The following is an 8,085-nucleotide window of genomic DNA, read 5'->3' on the forward strand; positions in this document are numbered from 1 at the left end:
TTCATATGGGTTTGCTTTTCCCTGGAAAGCAATTCAGGGAGGGCAACCGGGATGAACAGGGACATTGAGGGAAGTCAGGAGGCATGGTCTCAGTTGACCAGGTGAACTGGAAGGAGGCATTCCAGGCCAAGGGGTCGGCGTACGCACAGGCTTGGGGTATCAGTAGAGAAATTCAGCAGATAATGGGAAGGAAACCACTTCCTATGTCCTGCCATACCCAGGAGACAGAAGAAAGCAAAACATAGTTTACGAAACATTCTATGCTAGGAGGGTGTTTCCACCTTTGGAAATTAACCCACCCCCCTTTTAATGCACCTTCCTTTTAAGAATAATTTTTGTTCCTTGCTTTTTCCAAAGACATCTGAGAGTGGGCTATAGATAGCATGCCTCTTTACTCTTTAGTACATTAGCCCATGTCAGAGCCACAGCATGGGGACCAAATCCAGGGTTGGAGGAAGTGGCAATTCCCTGGTACTTGGGCATTCACCATGTCTAATACCCAAGGTTCAGGCTGACTCTGCTCTCAAGTCCCAAAGAACTTCAGACCAGAGAGGGAAAGTAGGCCCTTGAGCTTAGACCAGCAGCATGGAGACTCAGCAATGCCTGTGAGTAGACATGAGAGACCCAGAGAAAGGAGGTAAGACAGGAACTGGGTATCAATTAAGAGCAGGGCAGAATGCCGCAGGGTTTCCTATGGTTGGCAGCTGCACCACTGAAGAACCACCAGGAGAGGTGACTCGCAAGCAGCAGGCCAAAGTTTAGGGACATCTTTACAGAAGAGAAAAAACAGGGGTGCCTGGGTGGCTCAGTCGGTTAAGCGTTGGACTCTTGATCTCAGCTCAGGTCTTGATCTTAGGGTTGTGAGTTCAAGTCCCATGTTGGGCTTCACGCCTACTTAAAAAAAAAAAAAAAAAAAAAAAGAGGAAAAACAGATGTGTTGTTCTCCTAAGCCCCCAAGTAGATAAAACCTTAGTCTTCCCTGGGGCTCCCCCTGGTTGCCTGTGACAATAAGGCCAGGTGTAACAATAGTTCTATGTGACCCCTGATTCTCCTGGTTGCCTGACTTCCAGCCGGCAGTGGGCTTCACGACCCTTGGGTCATAGCTTGTGACAGGAGAAGTAATTGTATTGTGTGCTCAGCTGTTCTGAGAGGTGCAAGAAGCTATGGAACTGACCCACCGGAGAGACAAGGTACCTGGCTGGCTCAGGAAGTGGGTAAGTAGGTACCTCCACCCTCATCAGCTGTCATCCAGTCTTTGGTCCCCCTGAGGCTGCCTTGTCAAAGCTGGAGTCCTGATTCCACATGAATACACAGGGATGAAGAGGGGATCACTGAGCCAGGTTGTCAAGAGCCAGCCAAGTAGCTAGGACTTTATGGACACGTGAAATGGTGCTTCTCAATTCTTAGTGGTGAAGGATTGTTTGTTTTGCTTTAAATCAATCCCTGTGGGTCAATATTTGTAAAATACAACAATGAAAATACAAAACCAACTTTTAAATTACTATATTCAAGATATTAAATTACAAGAATATAAGAACACAGGAAAAGTAAAATTATGAAAATAGTGCGTGTTATTCATTGAAAGTACACATAAAATATTTAATATAGAGACTCACTACTACACCCAACTTTGTCATTCTGCAATCATAACTAAACAGTTGTAAGTAGTGATTTTCCAAATTAAACACTCGTACGCTCACTTGGAATGAACACTGTATATCGAAGTTTTTAAGGTGGTGGAGGAGTTGGATTCTTTTATTTTATCTCAGCTGGTTCAGATTGACAAGCATGCTCCTTGCAGGCGATAGGGTGTATCTACAGTGCTTGCATGTTTTCTTTTAATAATACCCACCATAGAGAAACTAGCCTCAGAGAAGGAATATTGATAGGAAAGGAAGAAAGATTTTTCAAGTAACTTCTTAACAAATAATTCTAGTGGGGCTTACTTTACAATCTGTAAATACTGGCTAAAAAAAATAAGCACTACAAAGACTTCAGGGAAGATGGCAGAATAGGAGGACCCAAACCTCACCTCATCCCGTGGATACCAGTAGAACCCACATCAGTGTAAATAACCCAGAAAACGGCCTGAAGACTGGAAGAACAGACTCTCCACAGCTAAATGTAAAGAAGAGGCCACATCAAAGATGGTCAGAAGGGCAAAAACCAGTAGAGAGCTAACTGAGCCCATAGGACTGTCCATGGGAGGGAGAGGTGCCAGGGTAGCAGAGAGGGGAGAGAAACAGACCCTCACTCACACCAGGAACCCCAGGCATGGGGGACCCTCATGGGAAAGATGAACCTTCATAACTTCGGCTTTCAAAACCAGAGAGACAAAATTTCATGAATTCTTACAACTGGTGGGGCTTAACCCCTGGAACTTTAAAAATCAGTAGGCTTGGCTTTGGGAGAGCAGGAAGGGTGAGAGGAAACGGAGGTCCCACTCTTGAAGAGATAGCACAAAAAAACAGCCCTGCTGAGGTACAGCACAGAGGAAGCAGTTTGATAAACTGCTGGGTATAGGGGAGGGAGATTTATTTACTAATTATTTACTAATCTCAGAACATGTGCTGCAGGGGCAGGGATCATTGGGAGACTTCTCCAAGAACACAGGAGCTGCTGGTGTCATTTCCCTTCCCCACTCCGCAGCCTAGAGACAGGAACACTTGCTACTTAACTGCTAATAGCATGCCCATCCCTGCCTTCTCCTGCAGACCTGCCCCCCACTCCAGTACAACCTTGATCAGAGCCCATCCAAAGCAGGACCACAAGCCTGGCCACAAGCCTGTGTGCAAGCAGCCCCAGTAGGGGTCAACACCACTGCAAAGTGACTCCTGCACCAAGGAGAGGGGCAGATAAAAACACACACCCATATGACTGCAGTGGGGTGGGGGCAGATATCTGGTCTGACTGTGGACCCTGCCCACCAACAAAAGCTTCTCAGGGAACACCACAGGGAAAGCATCCTGCAGTTTGGTGTTACTGCATCTCTGGCAAATGCCTTGGGTCTGACTCAACTCAAGCCCAAGCTGGACCCAGATTGGTCCCCTAACAACACAGGGACTAAACCCTGTCCACAACAGGGAATGAGAGCCACCATAGATGACTGGACTGAAGGAAAAAGCAGCCAAGACACAACAGCAGTGCACATATAACACACATAGGAGACAGCCCTGGAGTGCCAGGTTCCAGTAAACATGGGACATTATACTGCAGGGCACTACAGGATGCCTTCTTCATAAGGCCACTACTTTCTTTCTTTCTTTTCTTTCTTTCTTTTAATAAGGCCATTACTTTCAAAAGCAGGAGACAAAGCTGACTTTCCTAACACATAAAAAGAGACACAAAGAGTTGGACAAAATGAGGAGAGAGGAATATGTCCCAAATGAAAGAACAGGATAAAATCACATCAAGAGAGCTTAATGAAACACACATAAGTAATACATCTGATAGAGAGTTCAAAGTAATGGTTAAAGATACTCATTGGACTTAAGAGTGGAAGACCTCAGTGAGACCCTCAACAAAGAGATAGAAAACACATAAAAGAACCAGAGATAAAGAACTCAGTAACTGAAATTAAAAAATCTACTAAGTGGAATAAATAGTAGACTAGAGGAAGCAGAAGAATGGATCAGCGACCAGGAGGACAGAGTAATGGAAACCAAACAAGCTGAATCGGAGAAAGAGAGAAAAAAGAAAAAAAAGACAATAGACTATGGGAACTCAGCAACACCATCAAGCATAATAACATTTGCATTATAAGGATCACAGAAGGAGAAGAGAGAGAAAAGGGGGCAGAAAAATTATTTTAAGAAATAACACCTGAAAATTTCCCAAATCTGGGGAAGGAAATAGAAATCCAGATCAAGAAGGCACAGAGAGCCCTCAGTAAAAACCCAAGGCAGTCCACACCAACACACATAGTAATTAAAATGGCAAAAAGTAGTGATAAAGAGAATTTAAAACACAGCAAGAGGAAAGAAAACAGTTATATACAAGGGAAACCCCATAAGATACCAGATTTTTCAGCAGAAACTTTGCAGGCCAGAAGAAAGTGGCATGATATATTCAAAGGTATATTTGAGAGGAAAAAAATCCTGCGACCACGAATACTCTATCCAGCAAGGCTATATTCAGAATAGATGGAGAGATGAAGAGTTTCCCAGACAAAAGTTAAAGGAATTCATGACCACTGAACCAACACTACAAGAAATGTTAAAGGGAACATTTTGAGTGGGAAGAAAAGATCATAAGTAGGAGTAAGAAAAGTACGAAGCACAAAAGCAGTAAAATTAAGTATAACTATAAAAATCAGTCAAAGGATTCACAAAATAAAAAGATGCAAAGTATAACACCATATACCTAAAATGTGGGGGAGGGGTAGGAGTAAAGAGTGGGTTCAAACTTAAGCTACCATCAACTTAATATACACTGCTACATGCGTGTTATGTGTGTTATGTATAAACCTGTTGATAACCACAAATCAAAAACCAGTAATAAATATGTGAAAATAAAGATCAAAGAACCCAATTTTTTAAAAGTAAGCACCACACTCAGCTCAGGGCCCAATGCAGGGCTGGAACCCATGACCCTGAGATCAAGAGTCAGATGCTCAAACAACTGAGCCACCCCAGTGCCCTGGAACCCAATTTTATATCACAAAAGAAAGCCAATAAATCATGAGAGAAAGGAAGAAGGAAAGGAACAGAGAAGAACTACAAAAACAACCATAAAACAAAAAAAGTGACAATAAGTACATACCTATCAATAATTGCTTATGCTGAGTAAAATAAGTCAAGCAGAGAAAGTCAATTACCATATGGTTTCACTTATTTGTGGAACATAAGGAAGAGCATGGAGGACATTAGGAGAAGGAAGGGAAAGATGAAGGGGAGGAATCGGAGGGAGAGATGAACCATGAGAGACTGTGGACTCCGAGAAACACACTGAGGGTTCTAGAGGGGAGGAGGGTGGGGGGGTGAGTTAGCCTGGTGATGGGTATTAAAGAAGGCACGTACTGCATGGAGCACTGGGTGTTATACGCAAGCAATGAATCCTGGAACACTACATCAAAAACTAATGATGTACTGTATGGTGACTAACATAATAAAAAAATTTCTTTAAAATTGAAAAAAAATAATTACTTTGACTGTAAATGGACTAAGTGTTCCAATCAAAAGACATAGGGTGACAGAGTGGATTAAAAAAAAAAAAAGACCCATCTATATGCTGCCTACAGGAGACTCATTACAGACCTAAAGACACATGCAGATTGAAAGTAGAGGGAGGGAAAAACATTTATCATGCAAATGGAAGTGAAAAGAAAGCCAGGATAGTAATATATATATATATCAGCCAAAATATACTTTAAAACAAAGACTGTAACAACAGACAAAGAAGGACACCATATAATCATAAAGGGAACAATCCAACAAAAAGATATACCAATTGTAAATATTTATACACCCAACATGAGGGCACCCAAGTACATAAATCAACTATTAACATAATGGAAGCAATCAATAGTAATACAATAATAGTAAGGGACTTAAAACACCCTACTTACATTAATGGGTACATTATCCAAACAGAAAAATCAACAAGGAAACAGTGGCTTTGAATGACATTTTGGCCCAGGTGGATCTAACATATATTTAAAACATAATAATAATGAAGATTAGAGCAGAAATAAAGGATATAGAAACTAAATGTAATAGAGCAGATCAATGAAACCAGGAGCTGGTTCTTTGAAGGTCAACAAAATTGATAAACCTCTAGCGAGACTCATGAGAGAGAGAGAGAGAGAGAGAGAGAGAGAGAGAGATAGAAAGAGATAGAGAATCCAAATAAACAAAATCACTAATGAAAGGAGAAATAACAACCAACACCACAGAAATACAAACAGTTGTAACAGAATATTATGAAAACCTATATGGCAACAAATTGGACAGCTTAGAAGAGATGGATAAATTCCTAGAAATATAACCTCTTAAAACTAAAGCTGGAATAAATAGAAAATTGAACAGACCAATTACCAGCAATGACATTGAATCAGTAATCAAAAAAGACTCCCAACAACAAAAATCCAGGACCAGATGCTTTCACAGGCAAATTCTGCCAAACATTTGAAGAAGAGTTAATACCTATTCTTCTCAAACTATTCCAAAAAATACAAGAGGAAGGAGAGATTCCAAGTTCATTCTATGAGGCCAGTGTCACCCTGATACCAAAACTAGATCAAGACACCACACACACACACACACACACACACACACACACACACACACACACACACGAGAACTACAGGCCAATATCTCTGATGAGCATAGATGCAGAAACATCAACAAAATATTAGCAAACTGAATCCAACAATACATTAAAAAATATACACCACGATAAAGTGGGATTTATTCCTGGCATGCAAAGGTGGTTTAATATTAACAAAACAATCAACACGATACATTGCATCAATAAGAGAAAGGATAAGAACCATATGATCACTTCAATAGATGCAGGAAAAGCATTTGACAATGTACAACATCCATTCATGATTAAAAAACCCTCAATAAAATAGGGTTAGAGGGAACATACCTCAATATAATAAAGGCCTTATACAAAAAAACCCACAGCCAACATCATACTCAATGGTAAAAACCTGAGAGCTTTTCCCCTAAGATCAGGAACAAGACAAAGATGTCCACTCTCACCAGTTGTATTCAACATAGTACTGGAAGTCCTAGCCTCAGCAATTAGACAACAGAAAGAAAGAAAAGGAATCTGAATTGGTAAGGAAGAAGTAAAACTCTATTTGCAGATGACATGATACTATATAGAGAAAACCCTAAAGATCCCACCAAAAAACTCCTAGAACTGATAAATGAAGTCAGTGAAGTCACAGGATACAAAATCAATGTACAGGAATCTGTTGCATTCCTATACACTAATAATGAAGCAGCAAAAAGTGCAATTAAGAAAACAATCTCATTTACAATTGCACCAGTACAGTATGTAGGAATAAATCTAACCAGAGAGGTGAGAGATCTGTACTCTGAAAACTACAGAACATTGACGAAAGAAATTCAAGATGGTACAAAGAAATGGAAAGACATTCCAAGCTCATGGATTGAAAGAACCAATATTGTTGAAATGTCTATACTACTCAAAGCAGTCTACACATTTAATGCAATCCCTATCAAAACACCAACAATGTTTTTCATGGAACTAGAACAATCCTAAAATTTGTATGGAACCACAAAAGACCTCAGACAGCCAAAGCAATCTTGAAAAACAAAACAAAACAAAATTGGAGGTATCACAATTCCAGGTTTCAAGGTATATTACAAAGCAGTAGTAATTAAAACAGTATGGTACTGGCATAAAAATAGACACATAGATCAATGGAATAGAATAGAAAACCCAGAAATAAACCTGCAATTATATGGTCAATTAATTTTTGACAAAGGAGGCATGAATATACAATAGGGAAAAGAAAGTCTTTCCAACAAATGGTGTTGGGAAATCTGGACAGCCACATGCAAAACAATGAAACTGGATCCCCTTCTTTGACCATACACAAAAATAATCTCAAAATGGATTAAAGACCTAAATGTGAGACCTGAAACCATAAAAATCCTTGAAGAGAGCACAGGCAGTAATCTCTCTGATGTTTGCTATAGCAAAATTTTTCTAAATATGTCTCCTGAGGCAAGGGAAATAAAAGCAAAAATAGACTATTGGAACTACATCAAAATAAAGTCTCTGCACAGTGAAAGAAACAATCAACAAAAGTAAAAGGCAACCTACTTAATGGGAGACAATATTTGCAAATGACATATCTGATAAAGGGTTAGTATCTAAAATATATAAAGAACTGACACAACTCAGTATCCCAAAACCAAATAATCCGATCAAAAAATGGGCAGAAGACACGAATAGACATTTCTCCAAAGAAGTCATACAGATCACCAACAGACACATGAAAAGATGCTGAACACTACTCGCCATCAGGGAAATGCAAAACAAAACTATAATGAGATATCACCTGACACCAGAAAGAATGGTTCTGGGCCCCCAATTCCCCTACTT

Source organism: Zalophus californianus, chromosome 1 (assembly GCF_009762305.2).
Source record: "Zalophus californianus isolate mZalCal1 chromosome 1, mZalCal1.pri.v2, whole genome shotgun sequence".
Lineage (NCBI taxonomy): Eukaryota > Metazoa > Chordata > Mammalia > Carnivora > Otariidae > Zalophus > Zalophus californianus.